General features: G+C 30.1%; 1 long non-coding RNA gene across 1 annotated transcript; it reads right to left on the reverse strand.

Moving 5' to 3' along the window:
* Positions 1-13,290: 13,290 nt before the first annotated feature.
* LOC129962419 (uncharacterized) lies at positions 13,291-16,277 on the reverse strand. Its single transcript, XR_008783891.1, has 3 exons — positions 16,204-16,277; positions 14,541-14,713; positions 13,291-13,678 (listed from the first exon to the last, which is right to left on the reverse strand). It is a non-coding gene; the product is annotated as an uncharacterized LOC129962419 (long non-coding RNA).
* Between the last annotated feature and the right edge of the window lie 587 nt (positions 16,278-16,864).

Consider the following 16,864-nt stretch of genomic DNA (forward strand, 5'->3'; position numbering starts at 1 on the left):
ACAAAATAAATCTTAATTAATCTATGAAAATAATAACTTTTTTAAGGAAATTCTGCTCATTTTAAAAACCACTGACTAATTACATTGCTGAAATGTATATATTTTTGTGTCAACTCTAGCTATAAAAATTATAAAATGATTAGTAAATAATTAATATAAATAGGCATGATTTCTACTGATATTTTAAAAAGACAGTTGACTTTCATTTGAACGAATTTTAGAGCTGGCGTAGCAAACTAAATATTTAATGATAATGTTTTAAATCGGATAATAACTTTTCTTATTAATATTAACACAAAATGGTAACTTTTAAAAATGGACACGTTAAATTAATCTTAATTAAAAAAATGAAAATTTTATTTAAATGTTACGGAGGCGGTAGATGAGCGTAAAAGACTTTCAATTTAATTATTATATTTGTATTCATGATGAGACATATTTTGAAATTTATGGAGGGAAAAATTAATAATTATTACCAAGGGAAACGCTGTTTTTATCTTTTGCACGCATCAAAAGTCAGTAGTTTTCATTCTTTCCATTAATCTAATTTTTACTTTAATTTACTTCTTAATTTTTACTTAATTTTTTAGTCTCCGATTTTATATACGATTCGTATGAAAAAAAATTAATAATTACTAGGTATTCTTTTCTACTTTACTTCATATTTTAAAAGTTAAAATATTAGAAATTTGAAAATAATTCTAATATTTTAATTTCTAATAATTAATTTCTAATAATTAATACCCTTTAATTTCTAATAATTACTAGGTATTCTTTTCTACTTTACTTCATATTTTAAAAGTTAAAATATTAGAAATTTGAAAATAATTCTAATTTGAGATATTTTTAGTTTTAGTTATATTAACATTCCATTTTAAAACAAAACTAGGGCTATTTTGGGACGGATAGTGTAATTTTGAACCGCTGTCAGATGACGATGACAACACCTGAGCTGGCACCCTTCTTTTCAAACTTCCACACCGCACCAGCATGAGAACATTTGGCCCTGACGGATTTAAAGTGAACCAGACTCGCGTACACGACGGTTCTTCGATAAAATAGGGTCTCGGTTCCAAAGCCGAGACCTTACCACTAGACCACCGAGGGCTTAATTCTAATGAAAGATAATAACAAGAACTACATCAAGCATATAAATGACATTTTGTAAATTATTTTAAATGATTTTCTATAAAATAAAATTGTTATTTGAATATCAAAATAAATTCGACTATGAATTTTTTTTTAAAAATAGAAATATAACTTTAGATGTAATAACAGCTGACGTAGAAAAGTACGATTTTGAAAAAAAATGTCGAATATATTTATGTTCATTATTCTTTATTTCTGAAAAGTATTCTTTAATAAATTTCTTTGAAGTTTGTATTTAAGTTGAATCTTTGCGTGGCTGCATTGATCTTTATATTTGCATAACAAACGCTTTAATACAATATTTTATATCTTGAACAAATATTTTCTCAAATTCTAAATTCTGATAAATTTTTTTTAACGGAGAGCATTATAACATAAAATCTAATGTAAAATTATCATTCTAATTTAGTATAAAAATTTATCTACATGTTTGGTGGTTCCTGAATTACAGAATAAGCAATCTCTATTTTGAAAAAAAAAATCAATTGTTTTAATGAAATCTAAAATTTCAGGAAACGGACGTCAATAAAAAAAGATTGGATAAAAATATAGCTTATTTCTTAGTTCTGAAATATTATATATTAAGCTGTATGCAAAATTTTGAATAAATTATTTGATAAGCTTAGAAGAAGAAATATTTGTTTTATATATCTTTATAATACAAGTAGAAATTAATATAAGAAGTTAATTAATATAAGATATAAAGAAATTAATATAATAAGTTAATTAATATAAGATATATTAACTTATTATATTAATTTCTATATAAGTAGAAATATTTGTTTTATGTATCTTTTTAGAAAACAAAATTTTAACTTTAACCAGTATATTTTTCTTTCATAAGGTTTTTGCGATATATTTTACAGATTTTATAAAATTTTTCAAAAAATAAATAAAACATGACGAAAGTTGTTACATATCTTAAATGGCATTGTTATATTATTGTGTATAGCTGTTCGACTTTCAAATGAAAATAAAAGCAACAGAAACAATTTAATGTTAAAAACAGTGCTTATCAGTTAAGAAAAAATTACTATTTTTAGCAATAGATTGGGTTGTACACAAAGAAAAAAAATGCAAAAAGCAATTTTTGTTAATATTTTAAAATGTTTTTTTTTTAAAGTTATTGTATTTCTTTTCTAGGAAGATTAATATTTAATATACTAAGCTAAAATTCGTTAATCATAAAGTGTTTTTAAAAACGCTTTGAAATTTTAAAAGCAGAAGATTAATTTTTTTTAACACTTCAGTTTATTCTTAATTACTATAGCTAGCAAGTATGAAATAATCTTTTAAAAATACATTTTTAAAGTGATATTTTGTCAAAAAACAATTATGAAACAATCTATATAGATTACGATTTCAGCTATAATTACGGAATTATGTATTGCAATATGTATTGGTTTAGTACACAATGAAAGATAAAAGAATATGTAATTTTAGAAAAATAACTGATTAGTATTTCAAAGTTTGCATAGATAGACTTCTGGGACAGTTTATTACCGTCTTTCTTGCTAAGTATCCGTCAAAAGCGGAAACAAACTGAATATATATATTTACGATTTCTCGTGAATGCTTACTAATTAAAAGAATAGTTATTCTGAAGGGATTCACTGAAAAAAAAATCAAAATTAAGCATTTTAAAATTTATTTTTTAATAATGTTTGAAAACTGGATAAGTTTGATTTCGAAAATGTGAATAATTTCATCTAAATATGAAAAATTAATATAATTATTTTTGAATAATTTTAATAACTTTAAACTTTGGAAATTTCAATGAATTCTTGTATTCCAATTATTATGCAATGATAAAACAATAGATTATCATCCTCTTTTATTAGTGCACTAAATATCAAGCTCATTTTTTTCAATTAATTCAATATTCAAATTTAAAAATCTTTCTTTCCAATATATTTTGAATAGGCGTCAATGACATGGTTCTATTGGAACTCCATTTATTGTAGAAATGGAGTATTTATATAGCATGTGCACTCTAGAATTAAGTTAAGATTGTATGAAATATATAAAAAATCTTCAATCTGAGAAAAATTCAATGGCTATATTATTAACCATATAGATCTATTATTTGCATAATTAGATGGCGTATTTTTTATTTTATTCATATTTTGAAAATAAAATAACCAAATCTTTACTATTGAAGGAAAGTTTCTCCAATTCGCATGATTAAAATTATGCATAAATCATGCAGAACAATCATTGTTATATTTAAGCGTTCAGATTTCTGCAACAATTGTACAAGATTTTGCATTTGTTTTAAAGCATTACAATAAAGACATGCGGTTGAAATTTAAAATGCTATAATTTAGTTTTTGTATAATATAATTTAACGCAAGCGGCAGCGAGAAGTACAGCATTACGTTTTTGCTATCAAATCAAGAGAAAGCTTTTTTTAAAATCAACTTTAACAATGACGGAAGCACATTTGGGAAGGATTTGAAGCAAAAATAGTTAAAATTTCATTTAAAAATTCAGCAATTTGTTTTTATATTTGAAGATATATTTTTTTGAAATCAAGTAGTGATCTCAAGAAAATTAATCTTGGGTTTTAAAACGATATAAAATATGTCATTTATCAAAAAAAATTCCATAAAATTTTTTAAATATTTGATCAAAAATGAGCTTTTGGGAAACAGTTAAAATTTCCCAAGTAGTAAGTACTTGCCAGATTGTAGTTTTTTTGTCCAACTGTCCCGTAGAGCGTTTGCAACAATCCTTCCCTTCTCGCCGTTTACAGAATACGACAGACGAAATTAACTTTCAAATACTTTGTTAATAAGCAAAAGAAAAGTTTGATGCTTGAAATAATTTATTAAACAAGGTTTGCAAACATGTGTCAGTGCGTTATATAATTTTTTTTTAAATTCAAATTAATACGATAATCCACATTACACCTAATGTTACATCCCCATTTTGGTTTTATAATTGGACTTTAGTAATAGTTCATTTCAGCTACTCTTGAATGCTGTAAGAAACTAATTCTCTGAAAACGATTTAATTTATGCTTATATTTACTTCTATTTTCAGACTGCTAATCTGCATTCAATATGTTTTTTCTCTCTTCACAAGTACTATTATAATAGAGTTAAAAACTAATGTTATTCATTAAATCGCGAAGAGACATCTAAAAATATATTCTGTAATAAATATTCACAGGAAAAAAAAAGGAAAAAACCTTCATATCCATTTACCGAGTTGTACTAGATCCTGGAAAAGTACATTAGGCAGACCGTAACCGAAATAAAATATTTGTGCTATCAAGTCTTGATGGCACACAGCATGCTAAATATGCACTGAATTTAGAAAATGGTAGGGAAAGGTATAGTTTGACTCGTTAGTTTTCAATGTCATTAATACATATCCGATTTCTATTAAGAACGCAATTTTAAGCATTTAGAATTCCCACATTTCTTTTTATCTTTTGGGCGTAAAAGACTTATGAATAACAAAATTGGTGTAATTTAAAAGAGAAGGCATTCTTAATATCGTAACTATATTCAAGTTCCCGTTTCGTGCAACGCAATTTATATCCAAATGTTAACGCTACAGATGAATTTCCGTGCAAGTAAGTTTTTAAAATACATTTTAAACTTAAAACCGAGATCGAAAGCCTTAATTTGCAATAGAAATACTTAAATTATGACACGCAAATTTAAGATCTTACTCTAAAGACTTCCATAAGATTTCCTAAAATAATTTACAATACGAATTCATTTTGAAGAAAATGAATAACGTCTATTATTTATTGCAAGAATTATCGTCTACTTCTTAGACGCAATAGCAAGAGCCAATAGCCGATTTAGTTTCCGAAATTTAGAGCAAAAAGAAACCGGTTCCTTTGTAATACACTGGTTCCGGTGTAATCGATTCGTGGAAAAGACATTTGCTGCTAGAAGGATTCATAACATTTAATAGATTAGAGTTCATTTTGATATAATAAAAATCTAAATAAGTACTGAAACAAAATTTGCCAATATTGGTGAAAACGATTCATACTGCATTAGATAAGATATGGCAAACGGCAAATCTGATAAAATAAAGATCTGCATAATTTTTAGAGGCCTGCAAAATCGCTGGGAAAACGCGTTGCGAAAAGTTATGATCATTAGAAGGTACGGTCACTTCAATTGGTTAACCGTTAAGTAGCAAATGGGAAATATTTTAAGAATTATAGCAATTAGAACGGCGATAGCCTATTTATTTAGACAACTATAGATCAAAGACTGCTCACATCTAAACTAGGCACTAAGGCTGCTTATCAGCAAAGTAACATTAAAGAATATTAAAAACGAGTTCAGATAGACGGTCACTTCAAGCATTCAGTTCTTCAAAATTTTACAGAATGGTTTAAATGCTATAGTTTTAAGTTAACTCAATTCACGGTAAAAAAATTCCAGTTAAACGAAATCTATAGATGTTAATCGCATTAATTTCTACAATAAATCAAACAACTTTCAATACACTTCTCATTAATAAAAACTGAAAATAAGCACTCCAGATTCAGAAGGAAACAAATTTATTAAAGAACATATTTGAAGAGAACGATTTTTACAGTTTTTCTAATGTTTACATCATCAAGTACATGGAAATGAGTAGGATATTTGAATAATTTCATTGGACAAATTTCACAGATTTCTAAACGTAATAACAAACTGACAATTTATATGCTGGTAAATATTCAAGTAAATTCAAAACAGTGGAATAATTAAGCACAGAAATTACGCAGATAGCTATTGCCGATCTTGTACATGTTTAAACAGAATAGATTCAACTTTAGGAAAATTCCATTTCAGGATCACTGCATATAACCATTTAGTTCACATGGCTCAAAATTTATATGAAAGAGTAAATATTCAGTTTGAATACAATATTTTTTTTTAAGATTCCGTTTAAGATTTAAAGTAGTTTTCTGTACGAAAAAGATGTCACTCTCGGACAACATAGTAAATCTAAAGATTAAATTTAGAGTATTTTTTACTTCTACCTTATGATTGGATGTAGGCCAGCTTTAAGAAGCTATGCACAAATTTATAGTACACATGTACAATAGACACTTATAGTAAACAGACGTAAAAAGCGAGACATTTACATGCAAATTTATTAGGATGAAGTAATAATTCACATTTTGCAGTTGTACGAGATAGAAATTTCAATTTCGTAGATCCAAAATCTGGTTTAATGGTGCATATTTCAGAAGCCCAGAATATGGCAGTTTCTGGATGAAAGACTTGCCATACTTTCCATTAGAAAACCACAATAGACTGCAAACTGACGGATTTTTAACAAAAGCCTTACTATTGAAGACTTAACAAGACTTGTTCAAAAATATTATGTAATTTAACAAGAAAAGTGAATCTTTCATATGAAGACTCGTTTACTATGAGTGAAAAAGAATTCAAAAATTTGCAATTTAGAATTCACCATTGCATAGAAATTTACATTGCGTCTTTAAATTAATCTAGTACTTTCAGTTACTTAAGATTATTGCACTAGATTTTACAAATTGATTAAATGTTATTTCTTCCTTTGCTGTGGTTTTCGTTGATAAAATGTGTAGCCAAAGGACATTAGAGTTGCATTATGCCAAAAAGCTCTTATTATACAGGCAAAGAAAAGGAAGCCTTTATTGTATCTCAATATATAGATTCCGATTACAATTACTTTAAAACCCAAGTTTTTTTAACACTCGAACAAGCAAAACACTAACTTCTACAAGTCTATAATATTACCATTCGAGAAAAGTTGCGATTCTATCATTTATAGCAAAGAAATGCTCATACACTTCATTTAACAATTGGAGAAATTTGATTTAAATTACGATTACAAAATGAAAATTTAGGATTTTTAAAGATTTAGAAACCTATTCCTTTAACTGCGAAAGACTGGATGATGTATTTTGCAAACTAAAACAATTCACTAGCTCCATATGTGATATGAAGCTACCTGACATTCCTACAACCAAGAACGATTTGTCGAATAATTTAGATACTGGCAAATGGCTGAAAAATTGAATTAATCTTGAAATTAACTTTACAATTTAGGACGACGATTTCTCTATATAAGGGGATCCTATATTTTACTTGACAACTTGCTACTTAGATTCCAAATTGGGATTCATTGACACAGAAAGAGTTTTCTGGCTAAACTGCATTTTAGAAGTTGGCATGATCTCAGATAGTTTGGGGGAAATTTGCTGTGGACAGTACTCGGAGGTAATGGGCACGTGATTACGGCAGAATGATCTGAAAAGCTCAAGATACAGAGAGCTAGTCGAAAAATTCTATTCCTATCTAGATGCAATAACAAAGTTATTCGATTCGAGTTTCATACGAGGACAATTTGAGGGAACAGATTTAGCGCACTTCATTACTAGAAACTACTCGTAATTTAAGGGTTTTATGGAATAAGCAACATTTAAGCTTTTGAAAGGCTAACGAAGTATTGACGATAAGTTTAATTTAAGTAATAGGAACTGTGGGTATAGGTCAATTGAATTTTTAAATACACCTACAAGACAAAGGGGCTTTTAGACTGAAAGTTTGAAATTAACGCTCAAAGCATTAAATGTTGCTAAACAACCGTTAAATTTCCGAAATCCAACTATTGCACAAGTTTAGTACACTTGTGAAATTCATTCGTTGAATATGCCTTATTAGGAAGCCGTCCTGAACGAATCCGAGCTACCTATTCATCGTTTGATTTCGAATTCCCAGGCATTTTCACTTCGATGCTGATCAGGCATCGAATTCAAAAATGCCTTAAGGAATTCGGAGAACCGCCAGTTGGCTGGCTAGCACAGCCACTGACTGTTCTTTCTAAGCTAAAGCTCAGAAATCGGTAAGTAAGTAATTAAAATCTTGAATCAATTTCACTAAATTTCGAAGTTAGTTCAACGTTATTTAATTAAAATTAAAAAAGTCAGATGAATTAATTGACATCCGAATTTTCTTGCAACTAAGAATTTTGAGAACCACTATTGCCAAATTTTATCGTCAATATGGGGTTGTTTCCATACAGTTCAATCCAATATATTTGAGTTGCATAGTTAGTTTTGCTTCGTGTGCCTGATATTGCAGAAACCCAAGTTTAATCACCACCCAACTACAATAAAAATGCAACACGGAACTAAGTTTGTTTAGCTGCAGAATAAAGAGTTCAAATAATTTCGTTTTGAGGGAATTTCAATAGGCTATTCGATATTACAAACCAAGGATTTGAATTTACTATTTTTAACCACATCTAAGCAAATCGTGTTCCTTAATAAAAATTAAAGCAAATCGATTAAAGTAACTAGTAGCTATCTTCCAGTAGTTTAATTGTATAGAAGTACGCTAAACCTGCCAGGTTAGAATATAGATTTAAGTTATTTATATAATACGAGACTGTTAGAACTGACGGAGGACCATTCTGGGACTTCAAAGAATGCAAGTTAATATTAGATTAAGTTGTGCTATATTACTATAAATATGTACATGGGATAAGTCCATTACAACCTGCATCTGAAATATGAACCAGACAAGACTGTTCTTTAAGCTAAAGTTCTTAAATAGGCAACTCGAAATAATTAAAATCTTGAAATTAACAAATCTAGAGATTACTACAAAGTTAATTAAAATTAAAGAAGTCGGATGAGTTATTGGCATCTGAGATTTTTGTAGCCGATAATTAAAAATTCCAAAACGTATATTGTCAAATATTTGCAGCTCAGAGGGGGTTGCAAGTTTTTAAATTAAATCCGAGTCGTTAAAATTGGAGTTTTGCATGTTGTGCGATATACTGAAGAGACCCAAATCCAACGTCTACTATTTCGGTTCCCATTTGAAGTCGAGATGCATACGGAACTAAATTTGTTTACGGAATCGTTTGTTGAAACGGGGGTGTATACAATAGTAATTTATTTTGATGAAATTTCAAAACGCCATTCTTCGTTAATCGGCAAGACAGGGATTTGAAATTGAAAGTCTAATCACATTCATGTTAAAATTACATTCATCAGTAGAAATTAACACAGTTCAATTAACGCAACTAATAGTTTTAGTATATTTTCTACCAATAATTTAGGAGTACACAAGTGCGTCACACCTACCAGTTAGGAATATAGCTACAAGTGGATTGTATAGTAAGTGGCAGGTACATTGAGAACCAGTGTAAGACTTAATTAGCGAAAGCTAATTACTGTAGAATTAAACCAAGCAACAAGATAAAAACCTCACTGGATAACTATATATAATATATATATATATTATAAGCTCCATCTCGCAAATATGACCTAGACAAGTTCCGTTATTGTAAATCTGCAACTGCTAGGAAAGAATATACTTACGTCGATTCCAAAATGTTAATTCTTATAACATTCAAGAACATAACGAGCTTTAAAATTAACGAGAGAAGGGAATTCCGTTTTGATTGCATTAAGATATTTCGAACTTCTTCCTAGATTTACTTTTTAACGTCAAATTGAGATATTGAAAATTTTATTCGTTACAATCTTACGAAATAATCTATTTTAACAATTATGCTCGAAACGTTTTGACCAGATGTTGGCCAGGCATCATGATCAAACCGTTTCATATTTTCTGAAAGAGGAAGGTGGTCCATAAGCTTTGCGGCAAGCTATGGGCCACTTCCAGCTAAGGAGAGGGCCATTAAGCTTAGGAAAATATATCGATACAATCACTGCTGCATCATATTGCAGCCATGTTACCAAGTTAAGATTTCATATTGATGGCGAAACTCGACTAATATTTGCATTAGATGTAGCGGACTTGTCTAGTTCAAATTTTTTAAATAGAAACTGGTTTGATTTTTCCCAGAAGATATGCGAGTTAGAATTTTAATTACTTTACAACATATGAGGTTTATTACATTAATTTACATGTTCTAAACATGCGTTTGGATAAGTGATTATACAAATTTATCGCGAGGTATTTGAAACGAGTCGTATTTCAAATTTCGCAGATTTAAGCGACGTTATCTTTTCCAGATGATTTGTTCCTTCTATTCAGATTAAGAAAGTTAAATGCATTTCTTTGTAAGATCTTAATACATTGGCTTTTTTACATGGGATATAATGCGGTTAAATTCATTATCACTATATGTACCGTTAATTGAAAACCAGCAACAATTGGGAAGTTAATCTAACGAGTTTTACTTCAGAAATAACACTAAATTGCACCGTTCTGCCCAATATAAAATTAACCTATAGTCTGCAGTATCTTCGGTTAACACTGAAATATTTTAGGGGGGGGTTTAGAGTTTCGAGAACGAATCTCCTCTATACATTCGGATTCTTGAGTATAATCGAGAATTACTTTGCTAGGGAAAACGAGAGGTAAATATTTGAGATTAATACTTCGGCTTGATTAATTTACGCAGCCAACTATTGTATTTAGAAATTCTGATTTACTACGTCGTGAAGGTTGCGATTAGAAACAAGCGCCGTCTGTACGAAACAATTTAATATGGTTTAAAAACATCGAGAAACGTGGAATACAATTCAGATTTAATCTTGGATTTTTGCATCCATTACGAGATTTTTTAACTTGATTAAATAATCGCTCATGTATTTCAGGAAAGAAAACCATACACCATCCAGCCTTGAAGTGTAAGCCATAAAGATTCGTATATAATTAGGATACTACAATTACAAGAAATATAAACTGCTTGCACATCTAGATTTAAAATATTTTGACTAAAAAAAATTTAACTTGTTTACAGACATACATGGATAAAAACTAAATTATCCTTTAAAACAGGATTGAAAGCTGTTGCAGACAATATTAAAGCTTTATAGATTATCAATTAAACATTACAAATAAATATTTAAAGTATTTAAAATAAGGGAACTTCAACATTGAATTTTCATTCCATCTTTTAAGTGATATCCAAGTTACATGGCCCGCTTATGGAAAACAATTTGGAATGTGGAAGTCGTTAAGTACAAAAAATTTTAAGTGAAAACATAATTTAATTTACATGTTGGAAACGTGAAATTTAATTGTATATATGTTAATTGAACATTCTAAATGAAACGGACATTTGTGCAAATTTAACTGAAATTGAAAGCGATAACATCAATTGGTGAAAGAATTTAGTGTATTCGATAGTGGAGCCTGTAGTATATTTGCTGAAAGGCACATGAGCTGTCAAAAAGATTTACTAAAATTTGAGATTCAGTTCAGAATTTTGGAAGATGAAGCATGTATAAAGAGGATTTTAATGTAGCTAAAGATTGTTAGCCATTATTATTCCTGCTAAAGATTAAATTTCGGTGAATTATTTTAAGTAATTACGACATCATTACTAGCGAAGAATTGATATAAATTGCCTCGCAACTAATTTTTCAATTAAATTTTCCGCATTTAAATACTAACGCCTAGAAGATATCCGATTTAGAATAGTTGTTCCTAAATATTTAATTTACAGGATGTATTGGTATTAATTATCGGAAAAGTTGGAATTTAAACTTTACCTCATACCGGAACCGAGTTTTTACAAATTGCTCAATTTTTTAAAGTTAAGGATTATGCCTTTAAAATTAGGGCACTTATAAATTATGTTTACATTTTAATATATCTAAATACAATTGTAATTTTAAAAGCTCCTTTCTCAATCGATATCTCCAGCTTTGATTCAAGACAAATTTCAGAAACATAAGCAATACTGTTCACACAACACGAACTATCTACACATTTATTGCGTAAACAAATGTTTAAACGCACTAAATATAGAAATTACTTGCCTAAATAGAACTCGTCGTTCTCTATCTACTATAAAGGAAAGTAGTTATCTTGCATTAATATGCAGCATTCGCAAATAATTAGAGTCTAACCTCAGCCTTAATTTCCTTATTTATTACCAATATCTCAAGTATGAATTACACTTAAATGGTTCAAACCCTTTCCCAGCCTCATTCATATAGATAAGTCTTCAGCCACTTGAAATCTTAAGCTATCGTTAAATTAAAAGGCCCTATGCATTCCCATTTTCAAATTACTATCAACCCAAATCGTTAACACGTTAAGTACCGGATCCCTGGGGACCGATACTTTCCGCTCAGACCGCCGGTCCCGAACAGCCTGGACGGAAAGTATACAGGGACCAGCATATTAACGTGTTGACCTCCATCCCAACCTACCCATTTTCCCAAGTCTTACTCGATAGCTTAAACCATCTGCAATGAACCAGTCAAGTGCAATTTATGCTTTTAATATTGGTAACTGTCGTTGCCTAAAATTTACCGCAGCGATTTTATACCTTTTAGTAGATATTTTAAGTCATTAGCTTTACTTTAAGAATCGCTATACTCTAACATTTTTTTATATTAATGCATTTTCACATTTCTTTTAAATAACCGAGCTGTATCGTAACTTTATATGCTTAAGACTTCAAGCCAAAAATCGTGTTGCTAATGTACGCGATTTTAAATTTAGCGTCTTGTCGATTCGAGACGTCGATACTAACATTTTCGCAACCGAACTTGTTTGATAAACTTTTTTTAATTGAAGTGCTACAAGAATACTTTATTTAGAAAATCAGAATTAATGCCGCTCTATAATCAAGTTAACTTACGAATTAACAGCAACTCGAAACACAATGTTGCGAATTCATTTCTAAAGAATTTAACCTTTCTAATTACAAATATGAAGTTTTTAATGGAAAGGCCGAAAAATTTTGGAGTTAATATTGCACTCATTCGAGATATTGATCCTATACTAAGAGGTGCTGGTCTTTTAATGTAAATTATTTGCAAAACGCATTTTATATGGAATATGACAACTTCGTGATATATCTATCAGTTACTACATTAAAGATCAAAATACGACGTACTATGTGTGCGAGTCACACAAAATTAAAATTAGATATATCCAGCGCGAGTCGTACAAATAATTCTGTATGATTTTACGATCGGGACTTGAGATATTATAGCAATTTGCGTGAGCACAGATGCTCAGATGGTTTACATTAAGGAAATCAATTGTACAGTTCGTAGGAGATCCGCATTGATAATTTTTAGCTTCCAATCCGGATTTGACAAGACTAGGGGAGACGGCAACATTAACATACTGAGTTAAGTCGGAATTCCCGATGAATTTGTCCGTTTCATTTGAAATAACTCAAAAGTGAATGTATTTTGAGTTTTAATAACGTTTAATTTTGAATTGAAAATATTGTTACTAGGTGCATTGAAGTTCCCTGTGTATTGGTATAAGACCATTTACTATTCGTTACATTTGATCTTGATTCGAAGTGTACAAGCTGGAGAAGTACTGACCATGGAAAATAGAATTGTGGCTCATCCATTGATTCATAGCTCAGTCATGTCAATTGAAGATACCGCTACATGGCTTCCAAAATCAAAGCATATGACGAGCTTCAATATTAGTTTTCACCATCCAGTTGACAAGATTTGAATACCCGAATATTGAAGAATTGCCAGGATGCACTATTTTCTCTAGGATAACTCCAGTCAGTATTGAGAACTTTCTCCATGCTAGATGAAGTTTGAGTCCTGCAAAGAAATACATTTGATGAATACAATGCAGTTAAGGTATGTTCAGCTTTCATGAAGAATTAAAAATCATTAACCATGAATGAAATATCTAGACAACCTGATAAAAGGTAAATATTGCAAATTGATTGCTCTACTATTTAAACTGATTATGCAGAAGTTATCCACAGTTTGAGATAATGGTATTGCATTTCTTGTAGAAAGAACCAGAATCATGCACTAAATTACCAAGTTTGGATTTTTAAATCTATTTAAGTGAAAAGGCCAATTTTAAGGCAAATGTTACGTTCCATTTAAATATCTCTGCGTCCTTTGCCTTACTCGATAGGGCGATATCAGAAGTAAATTGTGGTAGCCAATTTAAGGCTTAAAAAATTAGCAGTTCAAATGGTTAAACGATAAGATTAAGCCAAATGAATCGACTAGCAAATGCTAAGATTAAACTATCGTTAGAAAACAATTTTTTCAAGTTTACTGCTCTAAGTTAATTGCTTGGATCGGCAGGTGGATTGTGAATCATTATGCATATTCAGACGAACAGTTTTTATTAAATTTAAGTCAATGTCATACTTTCTTTAATAAGTAGAAAAGAGAAATTTAATCAGTTTCAGAAAACTTAATAAGTTGACAATGAACTGCTAGTGAAAGTACAGGGATAGAGCGTTAGAATCGTATGTGCTTTGTAAGCCGGGTATCCAGAAATTTTTACTAATAAAAAGATCATGAATGGTTTCAACGTTTTGAGCGCTCAAGAAATTCTTTGGAAATATGCTAGACATCTTTCGTATTTAAATGCCTAATTTTTCTAATCGAGAAATTAAACCCCTCTCTAAATAACCAAATAAAAGTCATGGTTTCTCACCTTGGAATTTCAAGTTGCTTCATCTCTTGGGACGTTGCAGGAGATACGACGTTTCTAGTTCGTATTCATAATTGGGTCGTACAGAAAATATAGAATTAGATTCAGAAAGCACTTGGTAGAAGCCCATTTCAAACCCACACAGAGATGCAACTTCAAGATTTTATCGAGAGTTTCTGTAAGAAAAGCAAATCATGCGTAAGAAACTACTCACATATTAACTTTCACACTGACATATTTCAATTTAATTCCAAATGTAGCTATAGCGAATGGTTGAATGCCAGCAAACGAAATTGTGGAGGTTAAAAATATGAAAGGATAATTTTAGGAAGACAAGTTATTTCTAATGCTTCGAAGTTACGCAATAGAAAATATTTATATTGTAGCAACTGAAAATGCCAATACATCGAATATACAAATTCAGCTTTTATCAATACTTCAGAAAGTCCCAATATACACGTTTGATATGTTACAATTGCTGTTAGCTTCGTTGTCACTCGTTTTGCACCCACCTTTCATTACTGATGCTCACAGCTTCATTAGAAATACATCTCCGAAGATGGTTTTAAAGAACACATCTACAACACAAAAATGTCTTGAATTCGAATCCTATAGACATTTGTAAAAATATTGCAATTTAATAGTTGGCTTTTATAGATTTACCGAAATTTCGAATGAAAATCAAATACTTTTGACTGATACAGCGATTAGTTTCGATAATGCTTTTAAAGGCAGTATCCTGGTGCAAAATTCTTTCTACTAGAGTTTTGATGCGCGAATCCAGATTTAAACTAGATCATTTCTATACAGGGTCATCTAGTACAGTAAAATGTTTGAGCTATTAATGCTACGCAATCAATGGCGGATTTGAGATAAGGTATATTTAGTAGTTTAAAGCCAAAACCAATTCGGTTATAAAAATTTCGCAGCTATGCACAAATAACGAGTCTATAGAGAAATTAACAATGTTTCCTAGAAAACATTTGCGTATTCTCGCTATAATAAGATATGATCCATTACAATATTAATAAGTACACAGTGTCCGCTTAAGTAAAAGTGTGCACAAATGTAGATATTGTGCCAGCAACAAGTTTTGATAACATTAATGTTCATATACATTCACCTAAAATGTCATTGTCACGCTGTCGAAATATGACTAAATTAATCAGTTCATTTAAAGAAGGTTCTTATGTGACCCATCCATCTAGACCTTTGATATTTCAAATTCCTCGCTGTAAAAAAGCCAGATGATTCTATTATCGGGTTTGTTACCAAGTGCCGTCTTAATAACCGATGTTTAATTTATTAAAGATACATCATTTTGTTTTTAACAATCATTTACACGCTTCACTGGTTTTCAGTGAAGGCAACAAAATCTTGTCATGTTCAACGGATAGTTTTATTAGATTTTACAATAATCGATTTGCTTCTGTTTTTACGAAACAAAAATAAGTTTCATACCCTCAGATTAAATGTGATAAGAACACTACAGTTCAGTTAAAAAAGACGTCAGATTCTTTATCAATTCTGATATTATAACAACGATATTTATAACAAATATTTCAACTAAAGAACCATCGCTGCATAGGTAGATGTTCATAGTACATATATAAGAAGTAACAAAGGCAAGATACCGATTTTAATAAAAACTTCAAAAATGGCTTACCAATAAAGAAGTTGCGATAACACAAACATGTACACAAGAGGCAACCTTGCACAAGCCCCTGCATATAGGTTAAGTAAATAATCTTAAAATTGCAAAACCAGCCGAAGATTAGTCGTTTTAAAATATCTTGAATATCTCCAAACCAATCAAATTTGTCCTAATCGATATTTTTTTCTATCTGACCATTTAGAGCCATTTGTATAAAACTAATTCTTCTATAGTCGTTTCGACACTTCAGTGGCACAGTGGGTGAGGCCATGTTTTGTTCACAGAATGTCACTCATTCGAGACACCATTTCATAAATGATATCCGTTTTGGAAATTTGATGGTATAGTGGATGAGGCCATATTTTGATCACATAAGCTTACCGATTCGAAATATAATTTCATAAATGATGCTCATTTCGACACTTCAATGACATAGTGGATGAAGCCATGTTTTGATCATAGAAGTTTACTGATTCGAGATACCAATTCATAAATGATACTCGTTTCGACACTTCAGTGGCATGGTGCATGAAGCCGTATTCTGATCACAGAAGTTCATTGATTCGAGATACCATTTCATAAATTATTTGTACTGTGTGCCTGAATGGAGCATTTTAATCTTTTCTTTGATACGACTTGCTCAAATGCTTGCCATTGTTCGAAATGTTCACGG

The sequence above is a fragment of the Argiope bruennichi genome, chromosome 2 (assembly GCF_947563725.1).
Source record: "Argiope bruennichi chromosome 2, qqArgBrue1.1, whole genome shotgun sequence".
NCBI classification, from domain to species: domain Eukaryota; kingdom Metazoa; phylum Arthropoda; class Arachnida; order Araneae; family Araneidae; genus Argiope; species Argiope bruennichi.